The 24,224-nt window shown below is 49.7% G+C and overlaps 1 protein-coding gene across 1 annotated transcript in view; it reads left to right on the top strand.

Annotated features, from left to right (window-relative positions):
- Positions 1-7,379: 7,379 nt before the first annotated feature.
- Positions 7,380-24,224, top strand: part of VMP1 (vacuole membrane protein 1) — a 361,547-nt gene continuing 344,702 nt past the window's right edge. The window contains exon 1 of the mRNA XM_063954047.1: positions 7,380-7,400. The gene's annotated coding sequence lies outside the window, so the exon portion shown is untranslated. The remainder of the gene's footprint in view (positions 7,401-24,224) is intronic.

Below are 24,224 nucleotides of genomic sequence, written 5' to 3'. Positions count from 1 at the left end.
TATGAGTTGAAGTTTTTTTTTTTTGTTTTTTTTTTTTAAGTCTTTTAAATGAACCTACAAGTTAGCATTCTTTATTGAAGCGCAAGTGTAAAACGTTTTTCATTATGCTCTGACGGATGCTCTAGCTCCATCCATAGTTTGGCTGACACTATACAGAAATGAGCTGAAAACATTACATGCCATATATTACATGTGCTGGCATCACAGGAGGGTGAAGCTATGCTTGGCCTAGTGATCAATGAGCTATATATTACAAGTATTATTACTGACTTTGTTTTCTACAGGTACCATTTCAGCATAAACCAAACCATGCCTTAAACTTGATAATGTCTTGATCATCTGATTATCCTAATGGAGGACACTGGGGTGTCGTGGTGGATTTAGAAGTACAGGTACTTCAAACAAATCTTGTATGCAGTTCCTCACCACTATACTCTATGCCTGGTTGCTCTGCGGGGGTGTTTTTTTATTTATTTATTTCTCTAACGTCCTAAGTGGATGCTGGGGACTCCGTAAGGACCATGGGGAATAGCGGCTCCGCAGGAGACTGGGCACATCTAAAGAAAGCTTTAGGACTATCTGGTGTGCACTGGCTCCTCCCCCTATGACCCTCCTCCAAGCCTCAGTTAGATCTCTGTGCCCGAACGAGAAGGGTGCACACTAGGGGCTCTCCTGAGCTTCTTAGTGAAAGTTTTAGTTTAGGTTTTTTATTTTCAGTGAGACCTGCTGGCAACAGGCTCACTGCATCGAGGGACTAAGGGGAGAAGAAGCGAACTCACCTGCGTGCAGAGTGGATTGGGCTTCTTAGGCTACTGGACATTAGCTCCAGAGGGACGATCACAGGCCCAGCTTGGATGGGTCCCAGAGCCGCGCCGCCGGCCCCCTTACAGAGCCAGAAGGCAGAAGAGGTCCGGAAAATCGGCGGCAGAAGACGTCCTGTCTTCAACAAGGTAGCGCACAGCACTGCAGCTGTGCGCCATTGCTCTCAGCACACTTCACACTCCGGTCACTGAGGGTGCAGGGCGCTGGGGGGGGGTGCCCTGAGACGCAATAAAAAACACCTTGGATGGCAAAAAAATGCATCACATATAGCTCCTGGGCTATATGGATGCATTTAACCCCTGCCAGAATACACAGAAAAACGGGAAGATAGGCTCCGCCCCCTTATCGGCGGCCTTATCTCCTCAGCACACTGGCGCCATTTTCCCTCACAGCTCCGTTGGAGGGAAGCTCCCTGGCTCTCCCCTGCAGTCACTACACTACAGAAAGGGTTAAAAAAGAGAGGGGGGCACTAATTAGACGCAGTATTAACTATACAGCAGCTATAAGGGGAAAAACACTTATATAAGGTTATCCCTGTATATATGTATATATATATATATATATATATATATATATATATATATATATATATATATATATATATATAGCGCTCTGGTGTGTGCTGGCAAACTCTCCCTCTGTCTCCCCAAAGGGCTAGTGGGGTCCTGTCCTCTATCAGAGCATTCCCTGTGTGTGTGCTGTATGTCGGTACTTTTGTGTCGACATGTATGAGGAGAAAAATGATGTGGAGACGGAGCAGATTGCATGTAATAGTGATGTCACCCCCTAGGGGGTCGACACCTGAGTGGATGAACTGTTGGAAGAAATTACGTGACAGTGTCAGCTCTGTATAAAAGACAGTGGTTGACATGAGACAGCCGGCTACTCAGCTTGTGCCTGTCCAGACGTCTCATAGGCCGTCAGGGGCTATAAAGCGCCCGTTACCTCAGATGGCAGATATAGACGCCGACACGGATACTGACTCCAGTGTCGACGGTGAAGAGACAAATGTGACTTCCAGTAGGGCCACACGTTACATGATTGAGGCAATGAAAAATGTTTTACACATTTCTGATAATACGAGTACCACCAAAAAAGGGGTATTATGTTCGGTGAGGAAAAACTACCTGTAGTTTTCATGAATCTGAGAAATTAAATGAGGTGTGTGATGATGCGTGGGTTTCCCCCGATAACAACTGATAATTTCTAAAATGTTATTGGCATTATATCCTTTCCCGCCAGAGGTTAGGGTGCGTTGGGAAACACCCCCTAGGGTGGATAAACGCTCACACGCTTGTAAGGGCTCTAACCTCTCCTGAGATGGCCGCCCTTAAGGATCCTGCTGATAGAAAGCAGGAGGGTATCCTAAAATGTATTTACACACATACTGGTGTTATACTGCGACCAGCAATCGCCTCAGCCTGGATGTGCAGTGCTGGGTCGGCGTGGTCGGATTCCCTGACTGAAAATATTGATACCCTAGATAGGGACAGTATATTTTTGCCTATAGAGCATTTGAAAGATGCATTTCTATATATGCGTGATGCACAGCGGAATATTTGCCGACTGGCATCAAGTCTAAGTGCGTTGTCCATTTCTACCAGTAGAGGGTTATGGACACGTCAGTGGTCAGGTGATGCGTATTCCAAATGGCATTTGGAAGTATTGCCTTATTAAGGGGAGGAGTTATTTGGGGTCGGTCTTTTAGACCTGGTGGCCACGGCAACAGCTGGGAAATCCACGTTTGTACCCCAGGTCGCCTCTCAACATGAGAAGACGCCGTATTATCAGGCGCAGTCTTTTCGTGGACAAGCGGGCAAAAGGTTCCTCATTTCTGCCCCGTGACAGAGGGAGAGGAAAAAGGCTGCAGAAATCAGCCAGTTCCCAGGAACAGAAACCCTCTCCCGCCTCTGCCAAGCCCTCAGTATACGCTGGGGCTTTACAAGCAGAATCAGGCACGGTGGGGGGCCAGTCTCAATGAATTTCAGCGCGCAGTGGGCTCACTCGCAAGTAGACCCCTGGATCCTTCAGGTGATATCTCAGGGGTACAAATTAGAATTCGAGACGTCTCCCCCTCGCCGTTTCCTAAAGTCGGCTTTACCGATGTCTCCTTCTGACATGGAGACAGTTTTGGAAGCCATTCACAAGCTGTATTCCCAGCAGGTGATAATCAAGATACCCCTCCTGCAACAGGGAACGGGGTATTATTCCACACTGTGGTGGTACCGAAGCCGGACGGCTCGGTGAGACCGATTCTAAATCTAAAATCTTTGAACACTTACATACAGAGGTTCAAATTCAAGATTGAGTCACTCAGAGCAGTGATTGCGAACCTGGAAGAAGGGGACTACATGATGTCTCGGGACATCAAGGATGCTTACCTTCATGTCAAAATTTACCCTTCTCACCAAGGGTACCTCAGGTTTATGGAACAGAACTGTCACTATCAGTTCAGACGCTGCCGTATGGATGGTCCACGGCACCCCGGGTCTTTACCAAGGTAATGGCCGAAATGATGATATTCCTTCGAAGGAAGGGAATTTTAGTTATCCCTTACTTGGACAATTCCCTGATAAGGGTAAGATCCAGGGAACAGTTGGAGGTCGGTGTAGCACTATCTCAGGTAGTGTTGCGGCAGCACGATTGGATTCTCAATATTCCAAAATCGCAGCTGGTTCCGACAACTTGTCTTCTGTTCCTAGGGATGATCCTGGACACAGTCCAGAAAAAGGTGTTTCTCCCGGAGGAGAAAGCCAGGGAGTTATCCGAGCTAGTCAGGAACCTCCTAAAACCGAGCCAAGTCTCAGTGCATCAATGCACAAGGGTTCTGGGTAAAATGGTGGCTTCCTACGAAGCAATCCCATTCGGCTGATTCCACGCAAGAACTTTCCAGTGGGACCTGCTGGACAAATGGTCCGGGTCGCATCTTCAGATGCATCAGCGGATAACCCTGTCACCAAGGACAAGGGTGTCCCTCCTGTGGTGGTTGCAGAGTGCTCATCTTCTAGAGGGCCGCAGATTCGGCATTCAGGACTGGGTCCTGGTGACCACGGATGCCAGCCTGCGAGGCTGGGGAGCAGTCACACAGGGAAGGAATATCCAGGGCTTATGGTCAAGCCTGGAGACATCACTTCACATAAATATCCTGAAGCTAAGGGCCATTTACAATGCTCTAAGCTTAGCAAGACCTCTGCTTCAAGGTCAGCCGGTGTTGATCCAGTCGGACAACATCACGGCAGTCACCCACGTAAACAGACAAGGTGGCACAAGAAGCAGGAGGGCAATGGCAGAAGCTGCAAGGATTCTTCGCTGGGCGGAAAATCATGTGATAGCACTGTCGGCAGTATTCATTCCGGGAGTGGACAACTGGGAAGCAGACTTCCTCAGCACGACCTCCACCCGGGAGAGTGGGGACTTCACCCAGAAGTCTTCCACATGATTATAAACCGTTGGGAAAAACTCGACAGGTATTGTGCCAGGTCCAGGGACCCTCAGGCAATAGCTGTAGACGCTCTGGTAACACCGTGGGTGTACCAGTCAGGGTATGTGTTCCCTCCTCTGCCTCTCATACCCAAGGTACTGAGATTGATAAGATGGAGAGGAGTAAGCACTATATTCGTGGCTCCGGATTGGCCAAGAAGGACTTGGTAACCGGAACTTCAAGAGATGCTCACGGAGGATCCGTGGCCTCTACCTCTAAGAAGGGACCTGCTCCAGCAAGGACCCTGTCTGTTCCAAGACTTACCGCGGCTGCGTTTGACGGCATGGCGGTTGAACGCCGGATCCTGAAGGAAAAAAGGCATTCCGGATGAAGTCATCCCTATCCTGATCAAAGCCAGGAAGGATGTAACCGCAAAAACATTATCACCGCAATTGGCGAAAATATGTTGCGTGGTGCGAGGCCAGTAAGGCCCGACGGAGGAAATTTAACTGGGTCGATTCCTACATTTCCTGCAAACAGGAGTGTCTATGGGCCTGAAATTAGGGTCCATTAAGGTTCAAATTTCGGCCCTGTCAATTTTCTTCCAAAAAGAACTAGCTTCAGTCCCTGAAGTTCAGACGTTTGTAAAAGGGGTACTGCATATACAGCCTCCTTTTGTGCCTCCAGTGGCACTTTGGGATCTCAATGTAGTTTTGGGTTCCAAAAGTCACATTGGTTTGAACCACTTAAATCTGTGGAGTTAAAATATCTCACATGGAAAGTGGTCATGCTGTTGGCCCTGGCCTGGGCCAGGCGCGTGTCAGAATTGGCGGCTTTATCCTAAAAAAAAGCCCTTATCTGATTTTCCATTTGGACAGGGCGGAATTGAGGACTCGTCCTAAGTTTCTCCCTAAGGTGGTTTCAGCGTTTCACCTGAACCAACCTATTTGTGGTGCCTGCGGCTACTAGGGACTTGGAGGACTCCAAGTTGCTATACGTTGTCAGGGCCCTGAAAATATGTTTCCAGGACGGCTGGAGTCAGGAAATCTGACTCGCTGTTTATCCTGTATGCACCCAACAAGCTGGGTGCTCCTGCTTCTAAGCAGGCTATTGCTCGTTGGATTTGTAGTACAATTCAGCTTGCACATTCTGTGGCAGGCCTGCCACAGCCAAAAATCTGTAAATGCCCACTCCACAAGGAAGGTGGGCTCATCTTGGGCGGCTGCCCGAGGGGTCTCGGCTTTACAACTTTGCCGAGCAGCTACTTGGTCAGGAGCAAATACGTTTGTAAAATTCTACAAAATTGATATCCTGGCTGAGGAGGACCTGGAGTTCTCTCATTTGGTGCTGCAGAGTCATCCGCATTCTCCCGCCCGTTTGGGAGCTTTGGTATAATCCCCATGGTCCTTACGGAGTCCCCAGCATCCACTTAGGACGTTAGAGAAAATAAGAATTTACTTACCGATAATTCTATTTCTCATAGTCCGTAGTGGATGCTGGGCGCCCATCCCAAGTGCGGATTGTCTGCAATACTGGTACATAGTTATTGTTACCAAAAAATCGGGTTATTGCTGTAGTGAGCCATCTTTTCTAGAGGCTCCTCTGTTATCATGCTGTTAACTGGGTTCAGATCACAAGTTGTACGGTGTGATTGGTGTGGCTGGTATGAGTCTTACCCGGGATTCAAAATCCTTATTGTGTACGCTCGTCCGGGCACAGTATCCTAACTGAGGCTTGGAGGAGGGTCATAGGGGGAGGAGCCAGTGCACACCAGATAGTCCTAAAGCTTTCTTTAGATGTGCCCAGTCTCCTGCGGAGCCGCTATTCCCCATGGTCCTTACGGAGTCCCCAGCATCCACTACGGACTATGAGAAATAGAATTATCGGTAAGTAAATTCTTATTTTTTTACATTGAAATTTCAGTACACACTGCACAAAGAAATATATTGTAGCTTTGAGCCTCAATTTAAAGTCTCGGCATGTATAGGAATAATATTGTAGGCCAAGGCCAGTTAAGAGATCTGGGCTTTAGACAACCTCCACAAATTTGTGGTAACTGTTCTGTGCTCTGTTTTTGTCATTCTCTTTTAATTACCAGACAATAACTACTAAGGGGACACATACAAAAGAGGAGTCCTTTCTTTCAAATAAGTATGCACCAACATGTGTTCAGTCCAGCATTGGGAAGATAGGATGCAGTGTGTACCCTCCCCCTCATTTATGGAAACAATTCATGTTTCTGTAGCGTAGGGTGTTCTTGCCTGGCATGTTTTGGAAGTGTGTTTCCTATCTTACAATGTGTGGGTGTGCTTACGTGTCCTGATGTCCTTAATGGAGTGATAAACATGCCCTACCTACCATACATGGTAAGTGTATGAGAGACAATTATACATATATATTACCAAAGGTACCCAACATATGCTGGTCACCTCAGCTCTACCTTGTACCTTGCGCCTCTTATCTGCAGCTCCACACCCTGCTCTACTGTCCCATACCTGCCCTCTTCCTGCCTTAACTCGTACTGTCCCAACTCCCTAGCATTGCGAATTGTTGGAAGTACGACCTTGTCTCCAAGTGTACATGCATGCTATAGTGAGGACAGACCTTTGCTGTGTGTGTGCGTGCGCAAAGGCCCCCAACCCACCAGCACCACCAATCCGTCAACTGGATCTGGCGATCTGTCCGTGGGTTGGGTAAATTAAGCATGTTAAAAATGCCTGATTCCTCAATCTCTGTAAGGATCAGGTTTTCTTTTTCATCCACTAAGGGTCACTGGAGTACTCTTGGGATATGGACGGTGCATTAGCAGGGATAGGCACATTTAAATATTTAAATATGTAACCCTCCTACTACCTCTATACTCCCAAGTACCCCTGTGTTTTTTATGTGCCTTATAGGATAGCACATACTGGATTCAGCTTCCAGATATTTTTTTTCATTTTTACTTTTTCACCACAGCCCTTCCCAGCTTATTAAGAAGTGTGGGTCCGGGTCTGTGTGTGCTGCTATGAGCAGAACAGGCTTGTCGGTGCTCAATCAGAGGAGCCCCGCAATAGACCTAAATCAGCTTCAGCTGATTCAGCCTAAGGCTGCAGGAGCTGGACGACGCTTGCATGTAGAAGCCCCGTCTGAGCCTCCACTTACTTTCTAACACAAGGTACCGTTTTCTATGATGCCAGCCACCAGGTGACCTTTCTCTGAAGGATGGGAACTTTGTCCAGCCACGGTCAGCCACGCTGCAGCTGCTGGATGCCTGCTGCTCCCCCCGCTCCCAGTATAACTAAGCTCAGCAGCCGCGCACAGATCATAGGTCGCTCCCGCTGGCCGCTATAATTCACTCACAAGCCGCAGCGTCAGGGAGGCTGAGGGGGAAGACGGCCGCGGACAGATCAAATGTGCTGCCGCTGCCCGCTGTTAGTTCCTCACGCTGCTGCGGCTCTCCTCTCCCTGCGCATCAGACAGTTCACTGTTTCTGCGGTCAGTCAGTTCCACTCCCGGCATCGCTGAGTAGGGGGGCAGATGGCAGGTTCTAATAGCCGGGGGGAAGGGGGGGGCTTACACCTGTGGCTTATTGGGCACAAGTGCTGGTGATGTCCCTAGTACAAGGAATGTATATAAAATGTTACTTTATACAGTTATATCTGTAATGTATATATGCAAAACTATACTGCTGTATAATTAGCCACATGGCTGGGGGCCATTTTAGCAGCAACTTCCTGGTTCTTCCAGGAATTTCAGGTAGCCTACAACACTCGGCCACTGGAGGGTGCAGGGGTGTTACAAATTCTGTAAAGCACATCTTTAAGTGTGTCAGCTGCAGTGCTCTTCTAGTTTATACACTAATAAGCAGCTTGTCGACCATGTCTGTGCGAGTTTTAACTAATGGAATCCACGTGCACAGTGTGAATACCAGTACGCCTACGGACATCTACCCTGATCCTTTTTGTGGACGTAGTAAGGCGGCTACATCTAACTCTAGATTAACACAGTCTGAGCTGCTAGAGTAAGCGCATGATATGTCAAGGACTTTGCGAGAATTACCAAGGCCCAGGTCTTGCTCAGTTCCTAACAGTAGCCATCATTGGTCGCATGTTATCAGTTTCGGCTGTGTTGCAATCTGACTATCAATGCCAGACCTTATATATCAGGGGGAACAAGGCCAGGGGTCAAATAGTGAGGTTATTCGTAGCCCAGCCTTTCACAGGCCAGCGCAAGGTTTTGCATTTTTACAGACACTAAGGAACCTATTTCAAATGATGGAGTTGATTGGCTAAAACACAGCAAGCATCCGTGTGTGTGGGGGGGGGGGGGGGGGGGGGGTTCTTTATGCTAATTCTCTTATTAAGCCATTCTCTATACCAGAGTATATGATAATTAAGTGGGAGAATACAGCAACAGTGCATTCTTCGGTGTCAAAACTTTCCAATAGGTTAACCATTCAGTCCCAGCTACAACTACGCTTAATGACCCATCAGAGCGTATATTCAAGCTATACTAAAGTCAATGTATAGACTGCAGTTGGGGTTTCGGTTAATGACGTTATAGTTGCATAGGCAACATAGTTGGTAACCGGATATTGCTTACAACAGTTTCTACTTGCTAATTACATCTGTAGATCTGCTGAGTATTACGCATGGCTGCAATAGATGTCAGCCAGGTTGGTTCTCTGTTTTCAGCATCAATCATTGTGGTTGACAGACACTTTGCCTACATTCTTCACAGGTGGAGGCAGAATCAAAACTAGAAATCGAAACATTTCCTTACACTGGCAATATATTATTTACTCCTAAATTAGTATCATTTAGGCTACGGCTTGAAAGTCTGTTTTCCAGCCATTGCCCACCAGTTCCTACAAGTAAACAAGATTCAAAATGTGCTGATCTGATTGGATAGGCGGGTGTCCCTTTCCGCCCTCAATCTTCTCTAAATGATGCCTGTTGTAGAGACCATCAGAGTCCCATCGTAGAAGAAAAAGTACTAGAGAGGTACAGATCTTCAACAAGCGCATCCAAAGTGCCACTGCAAGTAGCAGCATGCCCTGTTACGCTAGACCAACGTTCAAATCTTTTAGACCTCAGTCCTTGCGAGGCTATGCTACAACAAGCCGTGGTACAGAACGTGGTTGTCAATAAACCACTAACCGTCGTTCGGTCACAAAGGTTGCTGCCAGTCAGTGGCATGGCAACCTTTCAACTGTCTCGGATCTTTTGTGGAATCTTCAGACGTTTCACTTGACGTGATTTTGGACATCCACAGATCTGTGGATCCACAAATTAGTGTTCAAAACATTACAACATAGAGTTCCATTGTCTGCCACCTTTGCGGTGGGTTTTTAAGACAAAATCCAAAGCAAGCCTGCCTGTGTCAGAAGGCACAAAGGGCAGTTCTGTAGACCGCAATTCAGTCTCTCGTAGATTTAAGGTTATTACAATCTTTATGTAGTACCACAGCCGGACGGCTCGGTCATAACCATTTCTCTGATGTCCTAGTGGATGCTGGGGACTCCGTAAGGACCATGGGGAATAGCGGGCTCCGCAGGAGACTGGGCACTCTAAAGAAAGATTCAGTACTATCTGGTGTGCACTGGCTCCTCCCTCAATGCCCCTCCTCCAGACCTCAGTTATAGAATCTGTGCCCGGACAGAGCTGGGTGCTTTTAGTGAGCTCTCCTGAGCTTGCTAATAAGAAAGTATTTTAGTTAGGTTTTTTATTTTCAGAGAGCTTCTGCTGGCAACAGACTCTCTGCTACGAGGGACGGAGGGGAGAGAAGCAAACCTACTAACTGCGGCTAGGTTGCGCTTCTTAGGCTACTGGACACCATTAGCTCCAGAGGGATCGAACACAGGACCTGACCTTGTCGTCCGTTCCCGGAGCCGCGCCGCCGTTCCCCTCGCAGAGCCAGAAGACAGAAGCCGGCAGAAGCGGAGAAGACATCGAAATCGGCGGCAGAAGACTCCAGTCTTCACATGAGGTAGCGCACAGCACTGCAGCTGTGCGCCATTGTGCCCACACTAACCCACACACTCCGGTCACTGTAGGGTGCAGGGCGTAGGGGGGGGCGCCCTGGGCAGCAATTGTTACCTCCTGGCGAATGCTGCATATAGACAGTGGCACACTGTTATATGTATGAGCCCCCGCCATTTATTTTACAAGAAATCGCGGGACAGAAGCCTGCCGCTGAGGGGGCGGGGCCTTCTTCCTCAGCACTCACCAGTGCCATTTTCCTTCCACAGCTCCGCTGAGAGGAAGCTCCCCAGGCTCTCCCCTGCAGAATCACGGTAGAAGGGTACAAAAGAGGGGATTCGGTCTGAAGATCGACAGTGTCTAGGTCGACCACTATAGGTCGACAGTCACTAGGTCGACATGGATGGAAGGTCGACAGGGTTTCTAGGTCAACAGGTCTAAAGGTCGACATGAGTTTTTCACATTTTTTTTTTTGGATTTTTTCATACTTAACGATCCACGTGGACTACTATTGGAACGGTAAAGTGTGCCAAGCGGTAGCGGAGCGAAGGCACCATGCCCGAAGCATGGCGAGCGAAGCGGTGCACTAATTTGGGATCCCGGTCACTTTACGAAGAAAACGACACCAAAAAAAAATAAAAATCCTCATGTCGACCTTTAGACCTGTCCACCTAGCACATGTCGACCTAGAAACCCTGTCGACCTTCCATCCATGTCGACCTAGTGACTGTCGACCTAAACATTGTCGATAAAACGAACCACACCCAAAAAAGAGAGGGGGGGCACATAAAATTAGGCGCAAAAATCATAATACAGCAGCTACTGGGTAAACACTAAATTACTTGTAATCCCTGGGTTATATAGCGCTGGGGTGTGTGCTGGCAAACTCTCTCTCTGTCTCTCCAAAAGGCCTTGTGGGGGTCCTGTCCTCATTTAGAGCTTCCCCTGTGTGTGTGGTGTGTCGGTACGCGTGTGTCGACATGTTTGACGAAGAGGACTATGTGGAGGCAGAGCAAGTGCAGTTGATTGACGTGACGGTGCCGACACCTGATTGGATGGATATGTGGAAGGTGATAAATGATAATGTAAACTCCTTACATAAAAGGTTGGATAAAGCTGATATCTCGGACCAGTCAGGGTCTCAACCCATGCCTGATCATACAGCGCAGAGGCCCTCAGGGTCTCAAAAGCGCCCACTATCCAAAATGGTTGACACAGATGTCGACACGGATTCTGACTCCAGTGTCGATGACGCAAAATTGCAACCAAAAATTACAAAAGCTATACGTTACATGATTATAGCGATGAAGGATGTTTTACACGGGTTTACTACGGCTGGCCGGCGGTCGGGCTCCCGGCGACCAGCATCCCGGCGCCGGGAGCCCGACCGCCGGCTTACCGACAGCTTGGCGAGCGCAAATGAGCCCCTTGCGGGCTCGCTGCGCTCGCCACGCTACGGGCGCCACACTATTTTATTCTCCCTCTATGGGGGTCGTGGACCCCCACGAGGGAAAATAATTGTTGGTATTCCGGCTGTCGGGCTCCCGGCGCCGGTATACTGAGCGCCGGGAGCCCGACCGCCGGCAAACAGAAGACCACCCGTTTTACACATATCAGAGGTAAACCCTGTCCCTGACAAGAGGGTTTATATGTATGGGGAGAAAAAGCAAGAGGTGACTTTTCCCCCTTCACATGAGTTAAATGAGTTATGTGAAAGAGCGTGGGATTCCCCAGATAAGAAAGTCCTGATTTCCAAAGGGTTACTTATGGCGTACCCTTTCCCGCCAGAGGACAGGGTGCTCTGGGAATCCTCCCCTAGGGTAGATAAAGCTCTGACACGCTTATTTAAGAAGGTGGCCCTGCCGTCGCAGGATACGGCCACCCTAAAGGATCCTGCAGATAGAAAGCAGGAAAGTATCCTGAAATCTGTTTATACACATTCAGGGACTCTACTGAGGACGGCAATTGCGTCGGCGTGGATGTGTAGTGCTGTAGCAGCGTGGACAGATAATCTATCTGAGGAAATGGATACCTTAGACAGGGATACCATTATGCTGACCCTGGGGCATATAAAAGACACCGTCCTATATATGAGGGATGCCCAGAGGGACATTTGCCTACTGGGCTCTGGAATTAATGCAATGTCAATTTCTGCCAGGAGGGTCCTGTGGACTCGGCAGTGGACAGGTGATGCCGATTCCAAAAAACACAGGAGATGTTACCTTACAAGGGTGAGGAATTGTTTGGGGACGGTCTCTCGGACCTGGTTTCCACAGCTACTGCTGGGAAGTCAAACTTTTTGCCAAATATTCCCTCACAACCGAAGAAAGCACCGTATTACCAAATGCAGTCCTTTCGCGCATAAAGAAGCAAGAAGGTCAGAGGTGCTTCCTTTCTTGCTAGAGGCAGGGGTGGAGGAAAAAAGCTGCACCTTACAGCTAGTTCCCAGGAACAGAAGTCCTCCCCGGCTTCCACTAAAGCCACCGCATGACACTGGGGCGGTGGGAGCGCGTCTCCGATATTTCAGCCAACAGTGGGTTCGCTCACTGGTGGATCCCTGGGCTATACAGATTGTGTCTCAGGGATACAAGCTGGAATTCGAGGTGATGCCCCCTCAACGTTACCTAAAATCGGCCCTGCCAGCTTCCCCCATAGAAAGGGAAGTAGTGGTAGCGGCAATTCACAAGCTATTTCTCCAGCAGGTGGTGGTAAAGGTTCCCCTTCCTCAACAGGGGAAGGGATACTATTCCACAATGTTTGTGGTACCGAAACTGGACGGTTCGGTTAGACCTATATTAAATTTAAAGTCCCTGAACATTTATCTGAAAAGATTCAAGTTCAAAATGGAATCGCTCAGAGCGGTCATTGCAAGCCTGGAAGAGGGGGATATTATGGTGTCTCTGGACATCAAGGATGCTTACTTGCATGTCCCCATTTATCCGCCTCATCAGGAGTACCTCAGATTTGTGGTACAGGACTGTCATTACCAATTCCAGACGTTGCCGTTTGGTCTGTCCACGGCACCGAGAATATTTACCAAGGTAATGGCAGAAATGATGGTGATCCTGAGAAAGCAAGGAGTCACAGTTATCCCATACTTGGACGATCTCCTCATAAAGGCGAGGTCGAGGGAGCAGTTGCAGATCAGCGTAGCGCACTCACAGGAAGTGTTGCAACAGCACGGCTGGATTCTGAATATCCCAAAGTCGCAGCTGATTCCTACGACGCGTCTGCACTTTCTGGGCATGATTCTGGACACAGACCAGAAGAAGGTGTTTCTCCCGACGGAGCAGGGACGTGCAGTCAGGGGAGGCAGCGCCTCCCCTGTCATTAATGATTAAAATAATACAAAGAAGATACTTATGACATATTCTGTGTCCTAAGTATCTGCTTTGGCCTTTATATTATTTTAATTATTTTTACCTTTCTCTATCGTCCTAGTGGATGCTGGGGTTCCTGAAAGGACCATGGGGAATAGCGGCTCCGCAGGAGACAGGGCACAAAAAGTAAAGCTTTAGGATCAGGTGGTGTGCACTGGCTCCTCCCCCTATGACCCTCCTCCAAGCCAGTTAGATTTTTGTGCCCGGCCGAGAAGGGTGCAATCTAGGTGGCTCTCCTAAAGAGCTGCTTAGGAAAGTTTAGCTTAGGTTTTTTATTTTACAGTGAGTCCTGCTGGCAACAGGATCACTGCAACGAGGGACTTAGGGGAGAAGAAGTGAACTCACCTGCGTGCAGGATGGATTGGCTTCTTGGCTACTGGACATCAGCTCCAGAGGGACGATCACAGGTACAGCCTGGATGGTCACCGGAGCCTTGCCGCCGGCCCCCTTGCAGATGCTGAAGTAAGAAGAGGTCCAGAATCGGCGGCAGAAGACTCCTCAGTCTTCTAAAGGTAGCGCACAGCACTGCAGCTGTGCGCCATTTTCCTCTCAGCACACTTCACACGGCAGTCACTGAGGGTGCAGGGCGCTGGGAGGGGGGCGCCCTGGGAGGCAAATGAATACCTATTTTGGCTAAAAATACCTCACATATAGCCTCCGGAGGCTATATGGAGATATTTAACCCCTGCCAGAATCCGTTAAGAGCGGGAGACGAGGCCGCCGAAAAAGGGGCGGGGCCTATCTCCTCAGCACACAGCGCCATTTTCCCTCACAGAAAGGCTGGAGGGAAGGCTCCCAGGCTCTCCCCTGCACTGCACTACAGAAACAGGGTTAAAACAGAGAGGGGGGGCACTAATTTGGCGATATGCTTATATATATATTAAGATGCTATAAGGGAAAACACTTATATAAGGTTGTCCCTATATAATTATAGCGTTTTTGGTGTGTGCTGGCAAACTCTCCCTCTGTCTCTCCAAAGGGCTAGTGGGTCCTGTCCTCTATCAGAGCATTCCCTGTGTGTGTGCTGTGTGTCGGTACGTGTGTGTCGACAGGTAGGAGGACGATGTTGGTGAGGAGGCGGAGCAATTGCCTGTAATGGTGATGTCACTCTCTAGGGAGTCGACACCGGAATGGATGGCTTATTTAGGAAATTACGTGATAATGTCAACACGCTGCAAGGTCGGTTGACGACATGAGACGGCCGACAAACAATTAGTACGGTCCAGACGTCTCAAAAACACCGTCAAGGGTTTTAAAACGCCCGTTTACTTTAGTCGGTCGACACAGACACAGACAGGGACACTGAATCCAGTGTCGACGGTGAATAAACAAACGTATTCCTTATTAGGGCCACACGTTAAAGGCAATGAAGGAGGTGTTACGTATTTCTGATACTACAAGTACCACAAAAGAGGGTATTATGTGGGATGTGAAAAAACTACCATAGTTTTTCCTGAATCAGATAAATTAAATAAAGTGTGTGATGATGCGTGGGTTCCCCCCGATAGAAAATTATGGGCGGTATACCCTTTCCCGCCAGATGGGAAACACCCTTTAAGGTGGATAAGGCGCTCACACGCTTATCAAAAAAAGTGGCGGTACCGTCTATAGATAGGGCCGTCCTCAAGGACCAGCTGACAAGGCTGGAAAATATAATAAAAAGTATATACACACATACTGGTGTTATACTGCGGCCAGCGATCGCCTCAGCCTGGATGTGCAGAGCTAGGGTGGCTTGGTCGGATTCCCTGACTAAAAATATTGATACCCTTGACAGGGACAGTATTTTATTGACTATAGAGCATTTCTATATATGCGAGATGCACAGAGGGATATTTGCACTCTGGCATCATGAATAAACGCGATGTCCATAACTGCCAGAAGATGTTATGGACACGACAGTGGTCAGGTGATGCAGATTCCAAACGGCACAGTATGGCCGTATACAGGAAGAGGACTTGTTTGGGGTCGGTCCATCGGACCTGGTGGTCACGGCAACTGCTGGAAAATCCACCGTTTTTTACCCTAAGTCACATCTCTGCAGAAAAAGACACCGTCTTTTCAGCCTCAGTCCTCTCGTCCCTATAAGAACATATCTGCCCAGGGATAGAGGAAAGGGAAGAAGACTGCAGCAGGCAGCCCATTCCCAGGAACAGAAGCGTTCCACCGCGTCTGACAAGTTCTCAGCATGGCGCTGAGACCGTACAGGACCCCTGGATCCTACAAGTAGTATCCCGGGGGTACAGATGGGAATGTCGAGACGTTTCCCCTTCGCAGGCTCCTGAAGTCTGCTTTACCAAGTCTCCCTCCGACAAGGAGGTAGTATGGGAAAAAATTCACAAGCTGTATTCCCAGCAGGTGATAATTAAATTACCCCTCCTACTACAGAAAAGGGGTATTATTCCACACTATATTGTGGTACTGAAGCCAGAAGGCTAGGTGAGACTTATTCTAAAAAAATTTTTTTTTTTTGAACACTTACAAAGGTTCAAATTAAGATGAAGTCACTCAGAGCAGTGATAACGAACCAGGAATAAGGGGACTATATAGTGTCCCGGGACATCAGGGATGCTTACCTCTATGTCCCAAATTTGCCCTTCTCACTAAGGGTACCTCAGGTTCGTGGTGCAGAACTGTCACTATCAGTTTCAGACGCTGCCGTTTGGATTGTCCACGGCACCCTGGGGTCTTTACCAAGGTAATGGCCGAATTGATGATTCTTCTTCGAAGAAAAGGCGTCTTAATTATCCCTTACTTGGACGATCTCCTGATAGGGGCATAGTCCAGGGAACAGTTGGAGGTCGGAGTAGCACTATCTCGGATACTGCTACAATCAGCACGGGTGGATTCTAAATATTCCAAAATCGCAGCTGATCCCGACGACACGTCTGCTGTGCCTAGGGATGATTCTGGACACAGTCCAGAAAAAGGTGTTTCTCCCGGAAGAGAAAGCCAGGGAGTTATCCGAGCAAGTCAGGAACCTCCTAAAAACAGTGCATCATTGCACAAGGGTCCTGGTAAAAATGGTGGCTTCCTACGAAGCAATTCCATTCGGCAGATTTCACGTAAGAACTTTTCAGTGGGATCTGCTGGACAAATGGTCCGGATCGCATCTTCAGATGCATCAGCGGATAACCCAATATCCAAGGACAAGGGTGTCTCTCCTGTGGTGGTTATAGAGTGCTCATCTTCTAGAGGGCAGCAGATTCGGCATTCAGGATTGGATGCTGGTAACCACGGAGCCCAGCCTGAGAGGCTGGGGAGCAGTCACACAAGGAAAAAATTTCCAGGGAGTGTGATCAAGTATGGAGACTTTTCTCCACATAAATATACTGGAGCTAAGGGTAAATTTATAATGCTCTAAGCTTAGCAAGACCTCTGCTTCAAGGTCAGCCGGTATTGATCCAGTGGGAAAAACATCACGGCAGTCGCCCACGTAAACAGACAGGGCGACACAAGAAGCAGGAGGGCAATGGCAGAAACTGCAAGGACTTTTCGCTGGGCGGAAAATCATGTGATAACACTGTCAGCAGTTTTTCATCCCGGGAATGGAAACTGGGAAGCAGACTTCCTCAGCACGACCTCCACCCGGAAGAGTGGAAACTTCATTGAGAAGTTTTTTCCACATGATTGTAAACCGTTGGGAAATACCAAAGGTGGACATGATGGCGTCCCGTCTGAACAAAAAACGGGACAGGTATTGCGCCAGGTCAAGAGACCCTCAGGCAATAGATGTGGACGTTCTGGTAACACCGTGGGTGTACCAGTCGGTGTATGTGTTCCCTCCTCTGCTTCTCATACCTAAGGTGCTGAGAATTATAAGACGTAGAGGAGTAAGAACTATACTCATGGCTCCGGATTGGCCAAGAAAGACTTGGTACCCGGAACTTCAAGAGATGCTTACAGAGGTCTTATGGCCTCTGCCGCTAAGAAGGGACTTGCTTCAGCAAGTACCATGTCTGTTCCAAGACTTACCGCAGCTACGTTTGTCGGCATGGCGATGGAAAGCCGGATCCTAAGGGAAAAAAGGCATTCCGGAAGAGGTCATTCCTACCCTGGTCAAAGCCAGAAAGGAGGTGACCGCACAACATTATCACCACGTGTGGCGAAAATATGTTGCGTGGTGTGAGGCCAGGAAGGCCCCACAAAGAAATTTCAACTCGGTCGTTTCCTGCATTTCCTGCAAACAGGAGTGTCTATGGGCCTCAAATTGGGGTCCATTAAGGTTCAAATTCGGCCCTGTAAATTTTCTTCCAGAAAGAATTGGTTTCAGTTCCTGAAGTCCAGAAGTTTGTCAAGGGAGTATTGCATATACAAACCCCTTTTTTTGTGCCTCCAGTGGCACTGTGGGATCTCAACGTAGTTCTGGGATTCCTCAAATCACATTGGTTTAAAACCAGTCAAATATGTGGATTTGAAGCATATCACATAAAAAGTGACCATGCTCTTGGCCCTGGCCTGGACCAGGCGTGTGTCAAATTGGTGGTTTTTTCTCAAAAAAGCCCATATCTGTTTGTCCATTCGGACAGGGCAGAGCTGCGGACTCGTCCCCAGTTCTCTCCCTAAGGTGGTGTCAGTGTTTCACCTGAACCAGCTTATTGTGGTGCCTTGCACCTACTAGGGACTTGGAGGACTCCAAGTTGCTAGGAGTTGTCAGGGCCCTGAAAATATGTTCCAGGACAGCTGGAGTCAGAAAATCTGACTCGCTGTTTATACTGTATGCACCCGACAAGTTGGGTGCGCCTGCTTCTAAGCAGGCGATTGCTCGTTGGATTTGTAACACAATTCAACTTGCACATTCTGAGGCAGGCCTGCCACAGTCTAAATCGGTTAAGGCCCATTCCACAAGGAAGGTGGGCTCATCTTGGGCGGCTGCCCGAGAGGTCTCGGCATTACAACTCTGCCGAGCAGCTACGTGGTCAGGGGAGAACACGTTTGTAAAATTCTACAAATTTGATATCCTGGCAAAAGAGGACCTGGAGTTCTCTCATTCGGTGCTGCAGAGTCATCCGCACTCTCCCGCCCGTTTGGGAGCTTTGGTATAATCCCCATGGTCCTTTCAGGAACCCCAGCATCCACTAGGACGATAGAGAAAATAAGAATTTACTTACCGATAATTCTATTTCTCGGAGTCCGTAGTGGATGCTGGGCGCCCATCCCAAGTGCGGATTATCTGCAATACTTGTACATAGTTACAAAAATCGGGTTATTATTGTTGTGAGCCATCTTTTTAGAGGCTCCGCTGTTATCATACTGTTAACTGGGTTTAGATCACAAGTTGTACGGTGTGATTGGTGTGGCTGGTATGAGTCTTACCCGGGATTCAAAATTCCTCCCTTATTGTGTACGCTCGTCCGGGCACAGTACCTAACTGGCTTGGAGGAGGGTCATAGGGGGAGGAGCCAGTGCACACCACCTGATCCTAAAGCTTTACTTTTTGTGCCCTGTCTCCTGCGGAGCCGCTATTCCCCATGGTCCTTTCAGGAACCCCAGCATCCACTACGGACTCCGAGAAATAGAATTATCGGTAAGTAAATTCTTATTTTTTCAAAACACGTTTAAATAGTGTTTTGGAGGCACCGTTCTCAGTGCTTCCCGGTATCAATTGTAAAAGAGCGGAAGCGGGGGGCGGGGTCAAACATCGGGCAGTAAAAGCCCATTCAAAAAATCACACAAAGCGGCACTAGTACAAGTGCCTCTTTGACAGGGGCGTGCTTTCAGCCAATATGAAAGCATGCCCCTGTCACTGAGGAAGATGTGATTGGGCAGTGGAGGCTGGGGGTTGGTTACATCAAGGCAGGTGTCCACCCTGTCATCTTTTTTATCATTTCATATTTACAATACTATATGGCACATGGCCGTCCCTGTCTGCCCACCCGCCCTCCGGCCGCCAGCCCATTCCGCCCCATAATTTTCAAAGTGTATTAAACAGTTGATTGCTGCTGCTGCGCTGACAGGTACACAGCAGCAGCATGCACGAGCACGGAGGCTGAAGAGCTCCGCCTCCTTGCGTTGTGCTCGGAGGTGAGAGAGCTTCCCGGATCCGGCTGTGAACTGGCGGCAGCCTGGACTATCTCCCTGCGCAACGTGCGGTGGATGGTGTGCGGTAATGCGGACCAGCTGAGACTTGACGGGTGAGCGGGGAGGGGGCTGGCTGTGCCTATGCCACTGACAGTCAGCCTCTTATGACAGCGGGGAGGCAGCGCGCGGGGGGGAGAATGGTGGAGGGTGGTGGCTGCCTGTGTAGTTTGAGGCATCCCCCGTGACTTGGGGTGGGAAGCTGTCTGTGCTGCTGGGACACCCCCTGTGATGGAAGGGGGGGGTGGGGGGGGGGTTGTTTTAGGAGCCTTGCTGTACCCTGTCACCCAGTACCTCCATCACCCACTATCTATATCCCTGTCGCCCTAATCATGTCACCCGCTTTCTCCCTGACCATGTCACCCACTACCTCCATCACCCACTATCTCCCTGTCACCCCTGCGTCGCCAGTCACCCACTATCTTCTGTCTCCCCTGCGTCGCCAGTCACCCACTGTCTCCCTGTCACCCCTGCATTGCCTGTCACCCACTATCTCCCTGTCACCCCTGCGTCACCAGTCACCCACTATCTCTCTGTCACCCCTGCATTGCCTGTCACCCACTATCTCCCTGTCTCCCCTGCGTCGCCAGTCACCCACTATCTCCCTGTCACTCTGCGTTGCCCGTCACCCTCTATCTCCCTGTCACCCCTGCATCACCTGTCACCCCCTATCTCCCTGTCACCCCTGCGTCACCAGTCACCCACTATCTCCCTGTCACCCCTGCATTGCCTGTCACCCACTATCTCCGTCTCCCCTGCGTCGCCAGTCACCCACTATCTCCCTGTCTCCCCTGCGTCGCCAGTCACCCACTATCTCCCTGCCACCCCTGCGATGCCCGTCACCCACTATCTCCCTGCCACCCCTGCGTTGCCCGTCACCCACTATCTCCCTGTCACCCCTGCGTTGCCCGTCACCCACTATCTCCCTGTCACCCCTGCGTTGCCCGTCACCCACTATCTCCCTGTCACCCCTGCGTTGCCCGTCACCCACTATCTCCCTGTCACCCCTGCGTTGCCAGTCACCCACTATCTCCCTGCCACCCCTGAGTCGCCAGTCACCCACTATCTCCCTGCCACCCATGCGTTGCCAGTCACCCACTATCTCCCTGCCACCCATGCGTCGCCAGTCACCCACTATCTCCCTGCCACCCCTGCGTCACCCGTCACCCACTATTTCTCTGTCACCCCTGCGTCGCCCGTCACCCACTATTTCTCTGTCACCCCTGCGTCGCCCGTCACCCACTATCTGTCACCCCTGCGTCGCCCGTCACCCACTATCTCTGTCACCCCTGCGTCGCCAGTCACCCACTATCTCCCTGCCACCCTTGCATCGCCAGTCACCCACTATCTCCCTGCCACCCCTGCGTCGCCAGTCACCCACTATCTCCCTGCCACCCCTGCGTCGCCAGTCACCCACTATCTCCGGGCCTAGGGCATCAAAATAGTTGGTGCTGGCTCTGCCCAGTCCCGTACCTTGCGCCCACCTCCACCTCACTTTCACTGCCCGTCCCTGGCCTACTCTGCCAGACTCCGCTGCCAGTAACTAAAATCATGAGCTGCAGCTGTCACCTAGTGCAGTACGGCCAGAGGGGGGAGGAAAGCCCATGATCCCCGCTCCTCCCCTCTTTTCACACTCTACCTCCAACCCGGTATTCCTGGCTGCAATTTCCACCGGCGATCCCTGGAGTTAACATCAAAGGAGGAGCCACGCTGCAGTTCTAGGCCCTGGACCATAGTAATATAAGTGTCACTCACTGCCTGTCCCCATCACCCTTTCCTTCTCTCTGTCACACTCTCACCCACTGCTACTGTTACGCTTTCCCTGGCATCCCCCACTGCTGTCGCCCTCTACCTGGCGTCACCGTCTCCCTGTCACCCTTATACAGGACTTCCATTAACTTAATATTGCTGCATCCATAGCGATATTAAGTTCATGGAAGCCCTGTACAACAACATTGCATTCATGTCCTTCCACTCCCTCCCCAGTCCGAAAGACTAGTTTGTTTTTTTATTTGATAAAATTTACAATATATTAGCCACCTGCTCATCACAAGTTTGATGAGCAGGCTGGCTGCAGGCATTGGCGGCGGCAGCAGCAGCAGCATCGGACTGATATGCGAATTAGTGGCGGGGGGCCGGGTCAGTTTATGGTGGGTGCTTTTGTAAGCCATTGGTGGGAGTGGTGGCCATTAGTGGTGGGGGTAGCGTCCATCACGGATGGTGGCAGTAGTAGACATCGGCTCAGGGGCAGTAGTGGGCATTGACTCGGAGGCGGTAGGGATCATCGGCGGGACTCGGCGGACATTATGGCTGCAGTGCCTCACCAGCCACTGACCTCACCGCATGCCACTGGTATTCATATTTATATATATATATATATATATATATATATATATATACACACACACACACACACACACACACACACACACCACCCCCCCCCCCCCCCCCCCCACTCCCCCACCCCCCTTAGGAAGCAACACAGATTGACAATCAATTTCACATGCTGTTGTGCAAATGGAATAGACAACAGGTGGGAATTATAGGTAACTAGCAAGAAACCCCCAATAAAGGAGTTGTTCTGCAGGTGGTGACCATAGACCACTTCTCAGCTCCTATGCTTTCTGGCTGATGTTTTGGTCACTTTTGAAAGCTGGCGGTGCTTTCACTCTAGTGGTAGCATGAGACAGAGTCTACAACCCACACAAGTGGTTCAGGTAGTGCAGCTCATCCAGGATGGCACATCAATGCGAGCTGTGGTAAGAAGGTTTGCTGTGTCTGTCAGCGTAGTGTCCAGAGCATGGAGGCGCTACCAGGAGACAGGCCAGTACATCAAGAGATGTGGAGGAGGCCATAGGAGGGCAACAACCCAGCAGCAGGACCGCTACCTCCGCCTTTGTGCAAGGAGGAACAGGAGGAGCACTGCCAGAGCCCTGCAAAATGACCTCCAACAAGCCACAAATGTGCATGTGTCTACTCAAACGATCTGAAACAGACTCCATGAGGGTGGTATGAGGGCCCGACATCCACAGGTGGAGGTTGTGCTTACAGCCCACCACCATGCAGGACGTTTGGCATTTGCCAGAGAACGCCAAGATTGGCAAATTCACCACTGGCGCCCTGTGCTCTTCACAGATGAAAGCAGGTTCTCACTGAGCACATGTGACAGACATGACAGAGTCTGGAGATGCCAAGGATAACGTTCTGCTGCCTCCAACATCCTCCAGCATGACCGGTTTGGCAGTGGGTCAGTAATGGTGTGGGGTAGCATTTCTTTGGGGGGCCGCACAGCCCTCCATGTGCTCGCCAGAGATAGCCTGACTGCCATTAGGTACCGATATGAGATCCTCAGACCCCTTGTGAGACCATATGCTGGTGCGGTTGGCCCTGGGTTCCTCCTAATGCAAGACAATGCTAGACCTCATGTGGCTGGAGTGTGCCAGCAGTTCCTGCAAGACGAAGGCATTGATGCTATGGACTGGACCGCCCGTTCCCCAGACCTGAATCCAATTGAGCACATCTGGGACATCATGTCTCGCTTAATCTACCAACGCCATGTTGCACCACAGACTGTCCAGGAGTTGGCGGATGCTTTAGTCCAGGTCTGGGAGGAGATCCCTCAGGAGACCATCCGCCACCTCATCAGGAGCATGCCCAGGTGTTGTAGGGAGGTCATACAGGCACGTGGAGGCCACACACACTACTGAGCCTCATTTTGACTTGTTTTAAGGACATTACATCAAAGTTGGATCAGCCTGTAGTGTGTTTTTCCACTTTCATTTTGAGTGTGACTCAAAATCCAGACCTCCATGGGTTAATAAATTTGATTTCCATTGATAATTTTTGTGTGATTTTGTTGTCAATGCCAGGGCTGGTGCAAGGTCTCCCTGCACCCTAGGCAAGGCTTCATCCTAGCGCCCCCTAACCTGTAAACCCCCCTTCGCCACCACGACCACCACCTCAAGGAGGGGAGAAGCAGGTGGCCACTAAATGGGCTGTGGTGAAATGCATCATTATACATATACAGAGAAAAGGGACAACACTCAGATTTCTAAAGTGCACCAGTATTTTTAATGCTGGCATCCTGTCTGCCGTGATGCCAAGTATATCCCTTTGATTGTATGTGTGTGTATATATATATATATATATATATGCAGAAATACACGTTTGTATGCTCCATATTGTGTTCCATCTCCCCATCTATAAGTTCATTACTGACCTGCCACCCCCTCCTCTGTTTGTGCTGTATTGTGCCCCAGTACCTGAGTTTTCCCTATTATGCTGTTACAAGTGCTATCCACCCACCGGGCTGTAGGATCTGTACTTTCTGTGCTCTAATGGAAACCCTCACAGGTTAATTACCTTAAGTTGTTTTCTTGTTTTTTTTTTACTCGTCATCAGCAGGAGTCCTCATACAGGCAGCAGCATTCCAGTGACGCTTCGGGTACAGACATGTAGTCAGGTGCTGCTTGCTGCTGGAGAGTTGGGATCCAGGGGCCTGGAGGAGATGCATATGAGGGGTGGCCGTGCAGGGGCAAACGCAGGATTTAGTAAGGGGGG

This window comes from Pseudophryne corroboree, chromosome 2 (assembly GCF_028390025.1).
Source record: "Pseudophryne corroboree isolate aPseCor3 chromosome 2, aPseCor3.hap2, whole genome shotgun sequence".
NCBI lineage: Eukaryota > Metazoa > Chordata > Amphibia > Anura > Myobatrachidae > Pseudophryne > Pseudophryne corroboree.
Note: the sequence above shows the minus strand (reverse complement) of the source record. Positions and strands in the feature narration are given on the sequence as shown.